We start from the raw sequence: 16,731 nt of genomic DNA, 5'->3' as shown, positions 1-16,731 counted from the left end.
CGCAAAACAATTTCTATTACAAATTCCTTGTTTACATCTCACACGGCCATCACATTGTCATTGGAGCTCTCAGAATAAACAGAAAAGCTTCCGCCGCTCACACGACTTCCTTCCCAAGTAGTTTTCCTCGAAACGTGTGGACAATTGCAAGAAATCGCTTTTCCGCAACTTATGGAAATGAATTCGTGGCAAATTGAAAAAGAAAATTGCGTGTTAAGAAGGTTGCATGGGGGCTGATGCATGATAAGGGGAGAATCGCGGGATATTGTCTCGGACGACGACACTTTCAAAGCGATTGCCGTGTATCTCCCCCGCGTGGAGTGGGAAACAATAACAACACCCAGTGATTAGTCAGCTATCGTGCGGACTGATAACTCGTCTCCGTCTCCGGCCGTTTTCTGTTTTCTTCCCCATCTCTACCTCGGACGGTTGTTTACAGCCAGCTGATGGCGTTGTTGATTTTTGTTCTGCTGTTTTGCAAGTCGTAACTATCGGGGGGCAGCAGCCACAATCCCAAAGTCCAGCCGCTGGTTTGGCCAGTCATCGATGAATCAACAAAAAAAACGCCATAAACGCTACAGTCACAGTCTTTGGACGCTCGAAACACTTCTCTCCACCCCCACACAGGTCACGAATGCCAGAGCGCGGGGAGTAATTGGTCATCGGAATGCATTATCACAGCTGGTGCCCCATTGATCGCCAGCTACACAGCCTTCTGTTTCCACCCGTTTACATGTCCCGCCAAAACACGTTGCACTCGAAACGTGACGCAATGGAAATTCATTAGGAAGCGTGGGCGGAGGGATGAAATGATGAACGAAAAAAATAAAAAACAACGACAACTACGTAGATTGGCGTCTCAACCTTGACATATACGAAACGGAATGGGTCCGGGGGGGGGGGGGGGGATCGAGCAATGAAGATTGGGTGAAGGATGGTGGAGCCGAGATGGTAATTTGCGTTGTCGTTGCTGCCTCTGTTTTGCGGATTTCGAATAAGACGTAATTATGGAAAGCGGGGCTCGAACGGTGGTTGTTACCTTCGGGGAATTGAATCGCATCGGTTCGGACTTTTCTGGCATTTTCTTTCGTGGAAATTCATTCAGTCATGGTTTTTAAATGTTCTCGACCCCAGTGGGATGTGGAAATTTGTTCACAAAGCGATTTCGAAGAAGCATCTGCGCATCAGATGAAGACTTATCGGGTCTGCTTTCGAACGAATTTCTGCCTCAGTCGGTCACTTTGCTCCGGGAAGCCTGTATCAGGCAAATATTGGTTGACTTTTCTCGCCGATGAAGCCTTAATTGTTTGATTTGCAATCAGTCTTGATGCCTTTTTGAGGAATAATGGATAATTTCATAGTCTCTGTTCTCCTTCAATTAACATCCAAAGGTGTCAACATTTTTCCTTTGATATTTCCCCAAAATTACCCCAAGAGTTGCTTGGGAAGGAAAGTATAGTGCAAATGAAGGGATAATGAAACAACTCCTTCGCATTTTTAAATTAGAAGGGGAATATCTGACGGAAATGAAGTCAGAAGGATCAGGCTGAATAGAACGTGTTCTCCCAGCTTAAGCCTGAGCTAGACTGCCTTCGTCCTCAATATGAATGTGAACCCCATCCCGTGTTTGTGGACCTATATGAGAACGAATAACACCTGCGAATCACCTTAGGTCACGCTGCTCTCAAGGCAGAATTCAAGTCCTGATGAACTACCTCTTCCTTAGACGAACGCGCGAATTGTCTTTTTCTTCAAGCGAAAATTTGGGTACCCATCAAAAGGAGAAATCTTTAATTGGATAAAGGGCCAGGACTCCCTCAATCGCAACACAAAAAAAAAGCTGTTGAAAATCTGCGGTAGAATAGGAGATAGTACCGCGGTATACCGAATAAGGTCCTTAAGCTCGATATGAGATCCAAACAGGACATTTTGGAAGGGACAGAAGCTGGTATACCATCGTCCTACATATGTCTTCTGGACCCTACCCCTCGCTCCGTTATAGCAAGTAATCTATAGACTGCTACTGGTTGTTAAGAGCTAGGAAGACCTTCCAGATTGATAGTATGGGTTTCGTAAACCAAATCAAACATTAAGGCCATTGGCTTGACTTAGCCACCGATACAATTCATGGAAAGGCCGCAGGAAGCATTGTGTGTTGCTCAACCTACACGTGAGAAATACATTCGTTTGGGATAATAGGAACCTAATACGGAAATCCCTGGCAAAGCTTAGTATATCCACCTATCTCCCTATTATTGTCGATAACTATTTACAAGAGCAGGGGCTCTGGGATGATACCGACGATGGACCCCAGGAACACGTTGTCTTCCCGAATATCTCCTACTGAACCCAATATTGTGGAACATCATGTACAACCATTTATCTTTCGTTTCGGGAGGAAGCCACAGTGGTGAGTTATGTCGACGACGTAGCTCTGGTTGTAGTCACAAAATCTTCTTCCTAGAATAGGTAGTAAGATTGTTATCAGATAATTCTAAAATAGGACCAATCATATTACGACTCACGGTGAACGCAGGAACTTTGTATAGGGCAGCTACAGGACATGCGCCTTATCAGGGGTAGAAATCCAGCTGTTCCAAACAATTAAATATTTAGGAGTACATCCCGAATGTAAGCTAGCCTCAAAGAATCATATACAGGAACAATCATCGAAATCCTGCAGACTGCTCTAGGGGTTGAAGGCTTGCAGTAGATAAGACCTAGAGACTCACCATAACGGGTTCACTGAATGTACACATCCATAGTAAACCCTGTATGCATGCAAGGTCTGGTGGCCAAGGTGGACTTTGTTAACAGCAGAAAGCTGGTAGTACAGATCCAGGCTCCGTTCGGTGGCCTAAATATTACTAAAGCGATGAAACGGAAAACAACTAACAACGCAGACAGGCTTGATACTATTGGTGGGCAAAATCCAGATGGTTGTAATGACTGACTTCTGCGCTCACCATGTAACCTCCAGATATGTTTTGGAGAAGTCGTATTCTCTCTTAACTACAGAGAGAGAAGAATAGTCGACAAATCGTCACGGGTCTTTTAGGAATACAGACCTAATAATTTTCACCTACAGGTTATGGAAAATGTTTTGAGCTCAAGATATTTTCGGAAAAGCTAATTATGGGACAGGTCCGACTTCCAGATCAACTGGCTCGCCAAGGGTTTATCACCACAAAATGACAAGTCCAAGGTCCTCATTTGGAGTTAGACCATCTATTGTCAAGTTTACTCTGAATGATGAAGTTGCCAAGGTTTATGCAGACTGAAGAAATTTTAATTCATACCAGCAAGCAAAGTCTTTATGGAAGTATCCCAAGCCTCTAAAGAAGGGAGACATAGAAATCTCAGGTATTGACTGATCTCCTCAAACCTTGGACAAAGATACCTCGGAAAGGTTAAAATAAAAACCCGAAATCATCTCCTTTTGCTTTACTAAAATTTTCTATTTCTTTGTAAATATGCATATTTTGGTGACAACTTGTCGTCTTCTTCAATGTTCGCACTGAGGAAAGCGGCATGCATATCTGCAAAGATATATAAAATTTTAGTAAAGCAAAAAGAGATCGTTTCAAATTTTTGTTTTAATTATTACAGCTTTACTCCAACGCTCTATACGTGTTTTGTTAATACTTCGGAAAGGTTTTCTTCAAGAGTCGGTACACTCTCTGCCTCTGGAAAATGTTCTCAGATTCGCCTGCAGACGCCGCAAGTGCGCGGCTTTGACTAGTTGATTTTAAAGCATAGTATAGTGAACTTGAAAAAACGGCCTAAGTGCTTGAAGCTACAGCTCCTCTATCTCTCAACCTTACCTAACTTATCATTTGTTTACGTTGTAGCTTTCAACTACACCGTCCCAGTTCTTCCTTTCGCTCATTGAGGTTCTCAAATCTTTGGTTGAAGTGAGCCTATGCTGTCATGTTGCCTCTCGGTGTTATCTCAGGACCTAAAGAATTACTTTGCGCCGCTTTTCCGTAGTTCGTAGTTTCTCTGCCATATTTGTTTCGACGAACAATTGCATTATTGCATAGAAAATTAGAGATTTTTTGTCGTTATCATCATCAACAGGGTAACAATATGTATCCGTCCTAAGTCTGCCTTAATAAGCTGGTTGCTATTCATCACTTGGTGGGACATAGCCCGTCAATCACACATACATGCCATCCAACAAGACTACACCTAGGATATTCATCTTCCGGCGCATTACTTTAATTTGTATAGTGACAGAAAAGCATTGCACATGTTCGATGTCCTTCGATCACTTGCACGTGGGAAATTCTGCGCATTTGCTCTGATGTTAGTGCTGTGCATGTGATATAGCGTATTGCGACCACATGATTGTGAACACAGCCGGATGCATTAAAAATTAATGAATGACTGCTGCCTCGAGAGGTTTGGATGCATTCCCTTTCCATGACACTTCGTTTCATTTTAGCATTACATGTCATTGCATGGGAGGAGTAGAAAGCCTTTATATTGCTTATTCCTAAATTCCATAAGATTAATCCTGGATGCATCTAATTATTTGTTCCTGGATTGAAGGAAATCATGCGTACCGAGCTACTCTACCACTGGTGAGATTTGATCCGCGACCTTCTGGTACGAAAGCCCAGCGCTCTAACTACTTGAGCCATCCGAAAATTTTTCAGAAAGCGTATCCTCGAAAACCAGAAACAAAAAGGTGTGAAAATATATTTACATGTGTTCAGCGGTATGGAAATCTTCCACCTTACTTATTAAGAGAGCAAAGATGAATCACTTGCCGAGGCTGTTGTACGTGTTTGTTTCCACCAAGCTTTCTACATAAGAATTTAGAAGTATAATTCCATCACTGATTCCACTAAGATGCATTGTCATTAATCATAGATGTATCTTTGAGGAAGCGCTGCCTTTTGTTCCCCTTGGGATGGGATAGAGGAACATGCACAAGAAAACTGTCTAGGCGCCGTCGAAACGCCAGCATACCAAATCAAGAAGTACAGGCCAGTTAGCTACACCGCGAATACGCAATAACATTCTGCGCCCCCTAGAAACGGGATTTGCTCCTCCTGTGCGTAATGTTCTTGGCACCATTTTACACGTCCCGCTGAAATGCGCTTCAACGTCCCCTAGAATTTCACGAGACCCTTGCACTTCTATGCCAAGTGCCCCGGGGGTGACCTGGTTGGTTATCTTGGGAGAGTGAGTTCCACTGCATAGAGTTTAGCGATGTTAATGCGCAAGCGAGTTCGATGCAATCGTCGGCGGAAACCACACGTCCAAGGTCTACAAATTGATCAACGCCTTTGATGCTCTATCCATTAATGCACACGACTCGTCAGACTGAGAACTTTTATTTTTCCGTCTGAATCCACTCTTTCCAAATCCAGAGTCATGACCCGCTGAGAGAGCAAAAAGATGTCATCAGCGTAGTCGAGGTATTTAAGGAAAGATGTTATCGTCCATTGCCCTCCGGACAAGGCAACATTACGAACGTCACCCATACCAAGAAGAAATAATATCGGTGGCAGCATACAAATCTGACGGACTCCGCTTTGGATCTCGAATCCCTCTGAAATTTTGTCTCCATGCACGACGTGACATCTGGTCGTTCTGATAATAGTTATTAGTCACTCTGGCATAGAGCACGCCAGATACACTCCCTCTCACGCTGTCAAAAGCCTTCTCGAGATCGAGGAAGAGCAAGTGAACCAAAGATCTGGCCTTCACATTCTTTGAGCTGTTGCAGGATTATTTTAGCTGTTATACCCCTCCAATGATCGCACTCAAGACGAGTTCTCTTTTTTGGAATAAATAACGATCACCGCTTTCCTCCACTCTATAAGAAACGTCCGGGATTTTCACGGAATTAGCAGATTCACATAAACTGAATGTGAGGATATGATTAACAAGCCCAACGGGTTCACTCCGTTTGAGTACATTTATGGCTGATTCCACTTCTGTTTAGAGGAGTATTCCTTATCCGCATATTATGGTTACAAGCCATTTTATTCACAAGAGATACAACTTTATCGAATTTGAAACGGTTAAGATCCGTGGTGGTGTTCTTTCCACCTCTTCAGCTGCTCGTCATCGTGAATGAAGAGTCGACAGTTAGTACCCTTCTCAAATGAACACACGCGAGTTCTTTCGTGAAGCGGTATATTCGATTTGCGGCAGCTTCTGCTTCTCTGGCCATCGCAATGAAGGTCCTGGTGGTTTAACGTGAGTACCTGTTGTATAAGCATACTCTCACGGTCCTCTTCGGGGGTGGATTGATTCAGAGACCGGAGTCATGGAGAGCCCCGCCATGACTGACAGAGTGGTACTGATTTATACTGAGTGCAGGCTCAGCATTCATACCAGTGGATCTAACACCTCTGCTGCAACTAAGAGGTACGGCACCCGAATTGTGCAGCACAACCCTACGCTTGAGCCCACAGGGAGCTCTGGCAGAGCCACTTCAGATGAGTCCCTTGGAGTCTTGGGTCTAATTTCCTTGCTCGAGTACGTGGGGACAGCACTCTGAAAAATGCAACAACAAATCCTCTTTTGTCATGATGATAGTGTGTTGGGAGTTCTCGAGATTTCGGACGGTATCGGAGCTCCAGGACCTCACGCTTACCGACGAATGTGGTGGTCAATAGAGCATTCAATCTCTTCCGTTTATCCTCCGTAGTAATCCAGATTTTGTAACGCCCCTTCGGAACGTGGCCGATCATTCGCGTAGCACCCAAGAAAGGAAGACCGTGCTTCCTCATCACATGGCCAAGCAAGTGGTTGCCAGAGCCCACCTTGGAATTCAGATCACCCGTCATTATCATAATGTTATCTTTAGGAATCTTCTCATGAACTGTGTGCAATTGCTGATAGAAAACATCCTTCTCCACTATATCGAAAATTTCCGTTGGTCCATAGCCCTATACGATTGCAATGCTTCCTAACCTGGACCTGAATCTTGCATTCAAAATCCTGTCACAAATCGGCTTCCAGATTAAGAGAGAGCTGCTTTGAAGTAGAGGTCAGTAATAGCTTGCAGGTTACCAGCCCACAAATTCCTATCCCTTTTAGTCGCCTTGTACGCCAATCAGAAATGACTTGTGTTCTCTTAAGCCACAAATCACTCAGCTAAACAATAGTGATAGCTCAGGTGGCAGTTTTTCTTGCTAAGGAACCAAATCTCTGAGGAGTGCATAAGGATTTGCAAGATCATCATCGTGTGAATAGGAAATTTGTCCTTATAGTGAAACGTTTCGAGCGGAACAGTTTTTGTAAACTGGAATAGTCTTTGCTCCCTGTCAACAACCAATTTTCCCATGACCGTGTGAATGCGAGAGGCACCGTCCTCTTCAAGCCCACACAATTACTCGCCTACGCTGACGATAATGACATTATGGGAAGAACAACCCAAGATGAACAGCCTACCTTCATCCAGATCGAGCAGACGGCGCGAGATCTCGAGCTGCACATTGATGAAGGCAAGACAAAGTTAAGGTGACAACGTCAACGTCAAAAATTCTTTCAGGGATATCGAATTGGTGGGCCTCGGCGCAAAACCGGGGTGTCTGGAGTTCCTTATTAAGGCAGACCTAGACCAGATACCGCTTGCTGCGCGGCTGATGATGATGATGAAGACAGTCTTCTGCCTTTTTCAACAACCCGATTGAAGAACTCACTGAGCACTGAGTGTTGGGTCCCAGCTCTTCGCTTTCCAGAGCCCGGATGCGATATTGTCAGGTCTCGTTGTTTTCCCGTTAATGGTTGGAAATTACGTGAGATCATTTTTTTTTCTCTCGAAATCGAAATTTATTGTGCGGCTTCATTCGAAAGACGGCAATCAACGGCCGATGTTGAGATGCGATGGTCTCAATAAGGGACGGCTTTGAAGCCAGTGACGGTGGTAAAATATAGGGAGATGTGACAATTGTTTGATGAACTATAAATTCACAAGTACAAGGTGGTGAGCGTTGGCAAAATCGACTATGCGCTCGCAAGCCCCACTGCATGCCCCAAACCCTTTCCCCCCTTGAGACCCGTTGTTGTCTGCCTTTTCATCTACATGACCATTGTGGCGTTCCACAACTGTTTTCCTTTGTGATCGACGTATCAACGAACGTCTTAAAATTTACGATAATGTCATCCACCCGGTCCCCCTCTATGGTTCTGAGTATTGGCCGACTATAAAAGACAATGAACGGCGTCTTGCGGTAATGGAGACAAAGATGTTGCGTTGGACTAGTGGCGTGACACATTTTGATCACATTCGAAATAAGGATATCCGCGATCGATATGGGGTTGCCCCGATCGTGGAAAAACTGCGAGAGAAGTGTCGTCGATGGTATGGTCACGTAATTCGCACTGACGAGAATTCACGTGCCAAGATTGATCTGAACATCGAAGTCGATGGTAAGCGACCAAAAGGCCGGCCGAAACAATGGTGGCTTGATACGCTGAATGGGGTTTTAAAAGCGTCGCCATTGCATCCAGATCAGGCATTTGATAGAGCCAAATGGCGAATCCGGTCACGACGAGCCGAGCTCGCTTTTGAATAGGACAATGGCTGAAGAAAAAGAAGAAGACCATTAAGGTCCCCCGCAAGGACGATATAGTCATCAGCTGGCACTTTACAGGTCTTCGTATCGAGAAGTTGCCACAGGGCATCTTTCTCGACTTCAAGTCGACCAGGCTGTGGTGCGTATGCGATGAAGAAGTGCTATCGGCTGATTTAATGGTAAAATTCATTATCTGGTCATCAAATCGCTCGACTTCTTTGATGGCATCACGGAATCCCTCAGAGATGGCAATACCAACACTATATTGAGTGTGTGGGCTAGCAAAATAGAGAAGTTTATAGTCATAGTCACCGCGTCTGCTTTCTATGATGCAGCTTTTCGCATCAGACCATCGGGTTTCTTGCACAGTGCAAATATCAATGCGCCTTTTCCTCTCCTCTCTCGCGAGTTCCTTGGCCTTTTCAGTAAGGGTGCCAATATTTAGTGTGCAAACACATATTTGTTTTGCTCGGACTAATTTACCTACGTCCTGGCACCGTCCATGCGTCAAGAACCCTTGCTCATTTCTCGTCAGGACGACTGCGATGAACACCCTAGCATTTCTCCGACACTTTAGATATTATTTTATTTTTGTTTTACTGAAGATAGAACAAAGCACTTTGCCTCAAACCCTTCACCTTTATCTGGGCTTGAGGCTAGCATGTTTTATAAATAGCATGTGTGGACCAGGTAATGCCTTGTTGCCAGTTATCAGGTATTGATTCGCTGCCTCAAACTTTGTTCATAAGTTGATGAACCACTACTTGGTCCACATTTAACCAGTTCGCTTTTAAGAGGCACTTATTGAATCATCCAGTGAAAAGTCGTATTTCAAAGAACGGAATCCCCAGAAACCACTATGCTTGCCTTCTACATATTGCCCTATCTGTCTCTTAAACAACATAGGAAAGATTTTGGAGAGGATTATATACACTATATACACTAGGCTCCTCCCATTCACGACCCACTGAAGCTAATTCAAGAGTTTTATTGAACTGCGTGACTCTGGTTCTATGTTGGGGCGCCTGTTGTAAAACGTCATGTACGATGGAATCTTTGACCTTCGTATCCCAGAAGAGGGAAGTTTGGTCGATATTGCAGAGGACTCAGGGAGATTTGAAATTAAGATATAAGCTACATCAAATCATGGTTACGAATGGTATAACTGCCCCTGACGAACGAAAAGATGGAGGCAATCCTTACTACCAACCGCAGCTGAAACCCGGATCGGCGATCAAGAGGTCTTCTCAAAACGTTTAAATACCTGGAGGTAATGATGGATGCACGGCTTTCTGTGAGAGAACGCAGCAAAGGGTAGTTCTTCTCTAGACAGAATGATGCCTTACATCAGAGGGCCAGAGTACAGGCTCCCTATCGTAGTGGTGTTGAAATCCATCCTGTTACACACTGCTTCGATCTGGCCAATCGCGCAACAGATATTGAGCAGCATCGAAAGAAGTAGCGTGTCTTATAGCGAGAATGATACTTATAAATCTTCGTACAGTAAAGTTCGGATTGGTTGGGCTGTCTGCCGACTACCAGAGCAGATAACTCTGAAAAGATGCTTCAAGTGTTTGGAATTTGGGCGCGTGCGAAAAAATGTACTTGCGTACACGATAGGTCCGACCTGTGTCGTAAAAAGGCCACATTGAGATTGGAGCAGCGTATCACATAAGTGTACTCCGAACATGCTTACAGAACAATATCCAATGAAGCAGCTTGCGTGATAGCAAGAATGGTCTCGATTGAGATTCTGGCGAAAGAAATACGACTTTACGATCGAGCGTATCTCACCGGAGAATCTCCTGCCTGTCGGCGACAGTTCGCACGAACTGAAACTGTCGCGGAATGGCAGGAGAAGTGGGACGAGTCAGAAAAAGGCCGCTGGACTCACAAAATCATATGGGATATCCGGAAATGGATGGAGCGACCCTACGGCGAGGTAGGTTTCGACCTAACTCAATTCTTGAGCGGACACGGAGGCTATCGAGCATATCTGTATCGATTTGAGCGTGATGATTCCTCATATTGCCCAAAGTACCCAAATATTGCAGAGAAGGCAAGAACCCATTTTTTTTCATTGCCCCAGATTCGAAACCCAAAGGGCTACATTAGAAGCTAAAACCGGAGAGCACTACACCTGAAAATATAGTGGAATTTATGGTGAAAGCAAAGGGGATGCGAACCGAAAGTCGAAAAGGTGATTGCAGCCATCGGAAAGAAACTTAGGTAGGAAGAAGTCATCCGAAAGAATGAACGTGAGAGAAACACGAATGTTAACACGAGGGCAGAATAAATTCTGATTCAGCCCCGCGATGTAATACCAAATGGGAGTCCCGCGGAAAGATGGGAAGGAGCAGGAGGTGGTTTTATTGGATAAGAGTCCCACATAATCGTTTGGCAGGAGCATGCGGTAGCTTTTGAAGCTTTCAATCTTCCATCGGCAAAAAAAATGCCTCGAGCTACTTGTGCCGGACACTGTCCCAGAACGTGTATAGAGGTTTCATCACAGTTCGAACAGAACCAGCACACGCTAGTTTTCCTAGATGATAGTTCAGCCCGAAGTAAACAGTGATACTTCCCACTATGATTCGGAAGTTCTTCTTGGTAAGGTTTAAGCGATCCTTCGTACGCTTGGGTTCGCATCCCCTGTTCCATTCCTGGTAGGCCCGCCCAGTATAGTTCCCTCAACCGTTCCTCTTCATTTGCTAATGTCATAGCCATGAACCAGTTTCCGATTCCTCAGAATGATTCTGGCCCGTGTATAGGCGTCCCTTCTTGGCAAGTTATTGAACGAACCGAGCGTATTCAGTCTCTCAAGGCATTCCCGTAGCAGTTTAGAGTTGACATGGTTGGCCCTAAGTGGCTTGATCGCTGCTTGGCTGTCAGTCAGAATAGTAATGTTCGTCCCCCTGTATCTCCTTTGAAGATTAAAGGAGATACGTCTGTCTATGGCGTATATTTTTGCCTAAAATATGTTGGTGTGTTTACCCATTGGCTCCAAGTACCTTTTCCTTGGACCAATGACCCCGGCACCCAGCCCCTCTGCTGTGAGGGTTCCGTCAGTGTTGCAAGTAATCAGTTGGTGGTTTAAGCCATATATCACAGGCACACTCTCCTAGGTTGCTTTGTTACTCCAACGCATTTCAAACTTCTTATCGAAGTGAAACCTCGTTGTTTCGTCCATGCTTCGTGTAGACATCAACTGTAGGTCGTCTTCAGTTGGCCAGCCCTCCAACTTGCCCATATTCGGGCTTTATTCAGGCAGTTAATCAAAATACTCAGCCCATCGCTCAAATAGAGTCGGAAATCAGAATCTCCCTCTTTGTTTCGGGATAGTGATCCTTATCCTGCTGACTTGTTGGTGAAACTTCCGCGCCTAGTGCGCTTGCTGATTTGCCTGGAGTACATTTTAGTTCATAGAAATCATAGAAGCATAGTCAGTTCCTATGTCGATTTTATTCATCAAAATCAAGTAGGCAACAAGCCAAACATCAACCTAAAAACACAAAAAAAAACAATTTATTCTGAACTCACCTTCTAAGATCCTCAAGATCCAATCGATGCATGCCAGACGAACATTGTCCCGCCATACGAAACCGCCTAGAAATGCTCCCGCAACTTATCCACAAATAAATTCGTAATAAATTTCAATTCACGTCACCGTCATTCATGCGTTTTGAATCATCAAACAGTTATGTGACATTTTCCTTTTAATTTTCTTCTAAAATATTAAATTTTTCCTCGAATGCTAGCCTTGAATTTGTGAAAACAATCAGAGCCAATTTGGGGGACCCGGGAACAGGCGGATTGTCTATATCCGTTGGGTTTTGTTGGGGAGTGATTTCGGTTTCGGGGGAGCAGGAAAGGAAGGAAGGAAGGAGTCCTGGGGGATGAGGAATTTGGCGAGGGAGAAAGTGTTAAAATTTCTCTTCTGTTGCGTCTGTTTGAAAGCATTTTTTGGTAATTTTGAGGTTTTCGGATGTCATTGATTGAATTCAGTAATTTTCCGATTTATTCCAATTTCTTATCGTTTGGGAGAGAGAAATTTTGCAAAAATATTAAATTTGAATTGTCGCCAAGTCGAGATCGTTTGTTGTTGGACTTGGCAGGGACGGTCCAAAGGGCGGGAACCGATTTGCCAAGCGTCAAGGATCAGCGCTGATGTCTCCAAATTCTAATCATGCCGCGACCATAAATTCCTATTCATTTAGAAAGCGAATTGTCGAGTCTCCTCCAGCCCCAAAAGACCCAGCCTCGATGGAAAAAAAAACGCCAAAAATCCAAGAATACTTTTCTTGTATTGTGCGGCAAGCGAGGGAGCATGGAAGCTGCGCGGTATGGGTCCATGGAGGGAGACACTTGCAAGGTGGAGGAGCCGCCTGTGGGCAGGACGCGCGCCCGGCAAAGGGACCAGGGCACGACCGAACGGGGGGCTGGGGCCAGCTTCTTTTTTCTCCCCCATTTCTTTTCTGGAGCGTCCAAAGAAGCAACAACAAACGACATCGACTCGGGCAACTGCGGCGTGGTTGTATGAGTTTTTGCGGGCATATCCGAGGGGGAGCTTCCGGGGGCAGGTGGGCACGAACGCGACACAGCCAAGACGGTCGAAGCGGTGGCGGCGGTGGTGATGGTGCTGCCGCTGCTGCTGCCAGCACACAACTCGATGCGACCCAAACACGGGCGAAGCGCGGGACGTGCACCGCACAACGGTGCTCGGCTCCCGCTCCAGCAGCAGCTGTCGACGCCAACAACAAATCCTTCAGCAGACGCGCGGGGCCGGGGCAGCGCCAGTCGCGGCGGTACGAAATCCCATAAACCGAAGAACCGAAGCGAGCATTCACCTTTCGTTTCTCTTGTGTTCGCTCGCACACACTCGCGCACTCGATGCAAGCTGGGAGCAAGTGGCAGCGACGGTTGGCGTCGCCTCGCGTCGGCCTGCGTTCTCAACGCATCCAAGTCTGCTATTGACAAATTCCCGAGTCGACTCACGCACTCACACACACTCAGACCTCGTTCCTCCGCCAAGCACTGGCGCGGAGAAAACCATAAACTGTCGCACGACTGACTCGCAAGCACTCACTGTCGCCAGTCGAGAGCCGTCCACGCACCCGTCAAAGGCCACTGGCGTCAACACAATCCGCAACCGTCACTTCTGACACTTCTTTGACAGTTTTGTGCGCGACACAAATTCATGTTTTGATTTTTCATCATGTCGTCCTCCTCGACCACTCACACACGCACGTGCAGTCGCGCTTTCCAACCCCCACATCCAAATCCCAGCGGCTGCCCGTACACAAACACTTCCAAACGCGCGGCCGTCACACACTGGAGGGGTCGTGTCGCTTTCAGGCCATGCATTTTTTCTTCGCTTTGCGCGACGCGACTCATAACTTTTTCCTGGAAATTTGATGACATATTATTTTCGAGTTGCACCAGCGTCGCACATTTCGCCAACTGGCGTCATCGGGCTGATTGCACAACGCCTGCCACCAGCCCAATCGCCACACGGGGCTCCCGCGAAAATGACATTTCAAAAATCGCAGGCGGCTAAAAATCCAAAAACACATTCCATTCCCAGACGTTCCGCGCCAACAACAGTACAGTCTCGCTGACGGCTTTTCACTCCACCACTGACAGCCTGGAAAATGTCACCACCGAGAGCCGAAAAACTAACAGAAAACCGCGAGGGCACAGAGCAATTGGGCTCGCACGGGGGCCATCGACTGCGGGTCAGCGAGTTTCGCACCAGCCGCACTCGGGGGGGAAACAAGCAAAAAAACTGGGCGTCGCGACGGCGATGACCCCAGACACCTGAGCGAGCGAATGAGCGCGGCGCCGCCACCGGGCCCAGCCGCGACTGCAATGTTTACCCAGCACACAACCTGCACCTCGGGCCGCCTGTCGTCGCCCAAGAAAAACCAAAACAGACACCCACGAGCCGCGATCAGGGCACAAACCCGCGGCCGGAAACCAAATGCCAAAGTCAGGCCGCCCGCCGTCGTCGCGACGACGTCAGATCCGTCCGCTCACTCACTTTCCTCACTGGTCACCTGTCCGGCGGCCAACTGCCGCGGCAAACGCGAAACTCCCGGAGTCAGACACAAATCCACGTCCTCCGTGTCAGCGGCACAGGTCCTCGTCGAGTTTCACAGACTTTTCGCTGGTTTTGCCGCAGACGAGCGAAACGACAGCGCCACACGGAACGGAGTGCACACTGAAAATTGACAGGCGACGCGCGACAGCGGTGGACCAGCTTTTCCTCATTCTCGCCGCTGGCCGTGCACACGAGCAGAATTTCACTTGGCGACCGCAAAAAGCCTCGCGAATCGCCGAGATCCGACGTTGGGCCTGAGCGAGAGCTGGCGAAAGCGAGCCAGGACGGCGATCTCGAGCAACTCGCCCCGAACTGGAGGCCAGTGGCGGCGAGCGGCGAAGTGTTTACGTCATAGCGACGACGTTCGCTGCAGCGGAGAAATGGGACACGGCCGCCGACGGAATGGTGCTCGTTCCAGCGCGAGGCAGACGACGGCCGATTCGATTCAGTCCTGGGCCAGGGGGAACAGCGGAAGTGCTGCGAGCAACTCGGAAGAGCGCACTGTCCGCAGCAACGCACACAACCACACCACTACCAGCCTATCCATACACCGAGTCCATACACAAAAAAGCCACCCAATACACACCGTCACTATACCCCGTCCGAAATCCAACGCTTCCCAACGCACGCACACACCCGCGAGATGTCTACCTCGTTCCTCGCGTTCCGATTCGCTACGACTTCGAACCCGACGTCTCTTCGTTCGACCACCAACTCGTCGCAGACCAACTTTTACATTTTCATATTTTCACCAATTCCTTGCACTTTTCACGCACAACTCACGCAAAATCCGATTGATGGCGACTCGTGAGCGCACCCGCGACCGTTTTTCATTGATTTTCACAATTATTTCGGCCAGAAATGTAGCGAAATCGAGCGGAAACGACAGGAGATCGACAGCCAGACAACACTCCGTCTCGGGGACGTCGATGCGTTTTTCGACGACGACACCCGACGCTGTTTGACGCGTTCAGTGTTTGTTTTTGGGGAGGGAGGACGATCTCGGCGAATTGAATGTGTTTTGTAATTCTATCTGATATTTGAACCTTGGCTGGCGGTGGGAGAGAGATGCTAGGATTGGAGACTGGTTGGGCGGAGTGAGATGTAAATAGACAACATTCAGGGCGCTTTTGAAAAATGTTTGAATGCGTAGAGAGTGAGGAGGTGAGTAGTTAATGTTGCCGACACGGGAGTTGTTGTGGCGCAAGTATATTGGTTCTGATCTTGGCGCCAATGTGGATTTGAAAATTTTCGGTGCATATTTCGTTATTTTATTATTTAAGAAAATTGCTTTTGCACTAGAAAGAGGAGTGATCCAGACCCAGTTGTGAAAAAGGACGAGACCTTGAATGCTGACCACAGGAGCGTCCCAAGGGGTGGATGAGTAAAGTACAATAAATGAGGAAGCTATGACCCCACCTGGCCGTTAGACATCAAATCGACGCCTGGGAGAAGGTAAAATGTGTTTTTTTTTGTTTATTGGAGAGGTAGGGTAGGTGAATGCCTTTACAAACAGAACGTTAGACGCCCTCCGTTGAACTACCAACGAGACACCTTCCCATCGTCAGAGATCTAGCCTGAAACTGTTTGTTACATTACTTCGGGCTAGCTCGGAGTCCTCCCATCTTGAGGAGTCTCCAAATCAGGGAATTTCTTTCACTAACGACAGGAGACAGGAGGAAGGGAACTGTTAGCTCAATGAATACCCTGCCACCGCTCGAGCCCTATTTTATTTGCAACGAGAAGAAGCTCCACGTATCTGCGTTGCGAAAATCTTGTCTGGAGAGGAATCCCCTGTGTTTAAATAAAGTTCTCGACAAATCCCCTATCACCTTCTACAAAAAAAAGGTGCGATTGGCGTCGACCACAATCCCGCTACAAAACACACACTCAGGAGATTGTGCCTTTGCAATCTTGTGCGGTACGACTGAAAACCTCCATGCCCACTTAGGAGAGCTCGATAAGGAAATAGTCAGTCTCACCATCTTTCCGATTCAGTCCCTGCCAATAAGCTACGCAGGCCGTCTGTCTCTTCTCTTATTTTGCCGCCTGCTAGACACAGCAACCCTGACGGTTGCCATTTGCCAACTT

At 46.9% G+C, this 16,731-nt stretch overlaps 1 protein-coding gene across 11 annotated transcripts in view; it reads right to left on the bottom strand.

The window, feature by feature from the left end:
• The window catches only part of LOC119655591 (serine/threonine-protein kinase minibrain), a 312,746-nt gene extending 297,163 nt beyond the window's left edge, over positions 1 to 15,583 (bottom strand). For 3 of the 11 annotated variants that reach the window (XM_038061541.1, XM_038061544.1, XM_038061542.1), the window contains exon 1: positions 14,581 to 15,164. The gene's annotated coding sequence lies outside the window, so the exon portion shown is untranslated. Of the gene's footprint in view, positions 1 to 12,080; positions 12,300 to 13,387; positions 14,408 to 14,580; positions 15,165 to 15,226 lie in introns of those variants that run through there. The other 8 variants (XM_038061538.1, XM_038061540.1, XM_038061535.1 and 5 more) reach the window with 7 other exon arrangements.
• Positions 15,584 to 16,731: the final 1,148 nt, after the last annotated feature.

Source organism: Hermetia illucens, chromosome 4, assembly GCF_905115235.1.
Source record: "Hermetia illucens chromosome 4, iHerIll2.2.curated.20191125, whole genome shotgun sequence".
NCBI lineage: Eukaryota > Metazoa > Arthropoda > Insecta > Diptera > Stratiomyidae > Hermetia > Hermetia illucens.
Note: the sequence above shows the minus strand (reverse complement) of the source record. Positions and strands in the feature narration are given on the sequence as shown.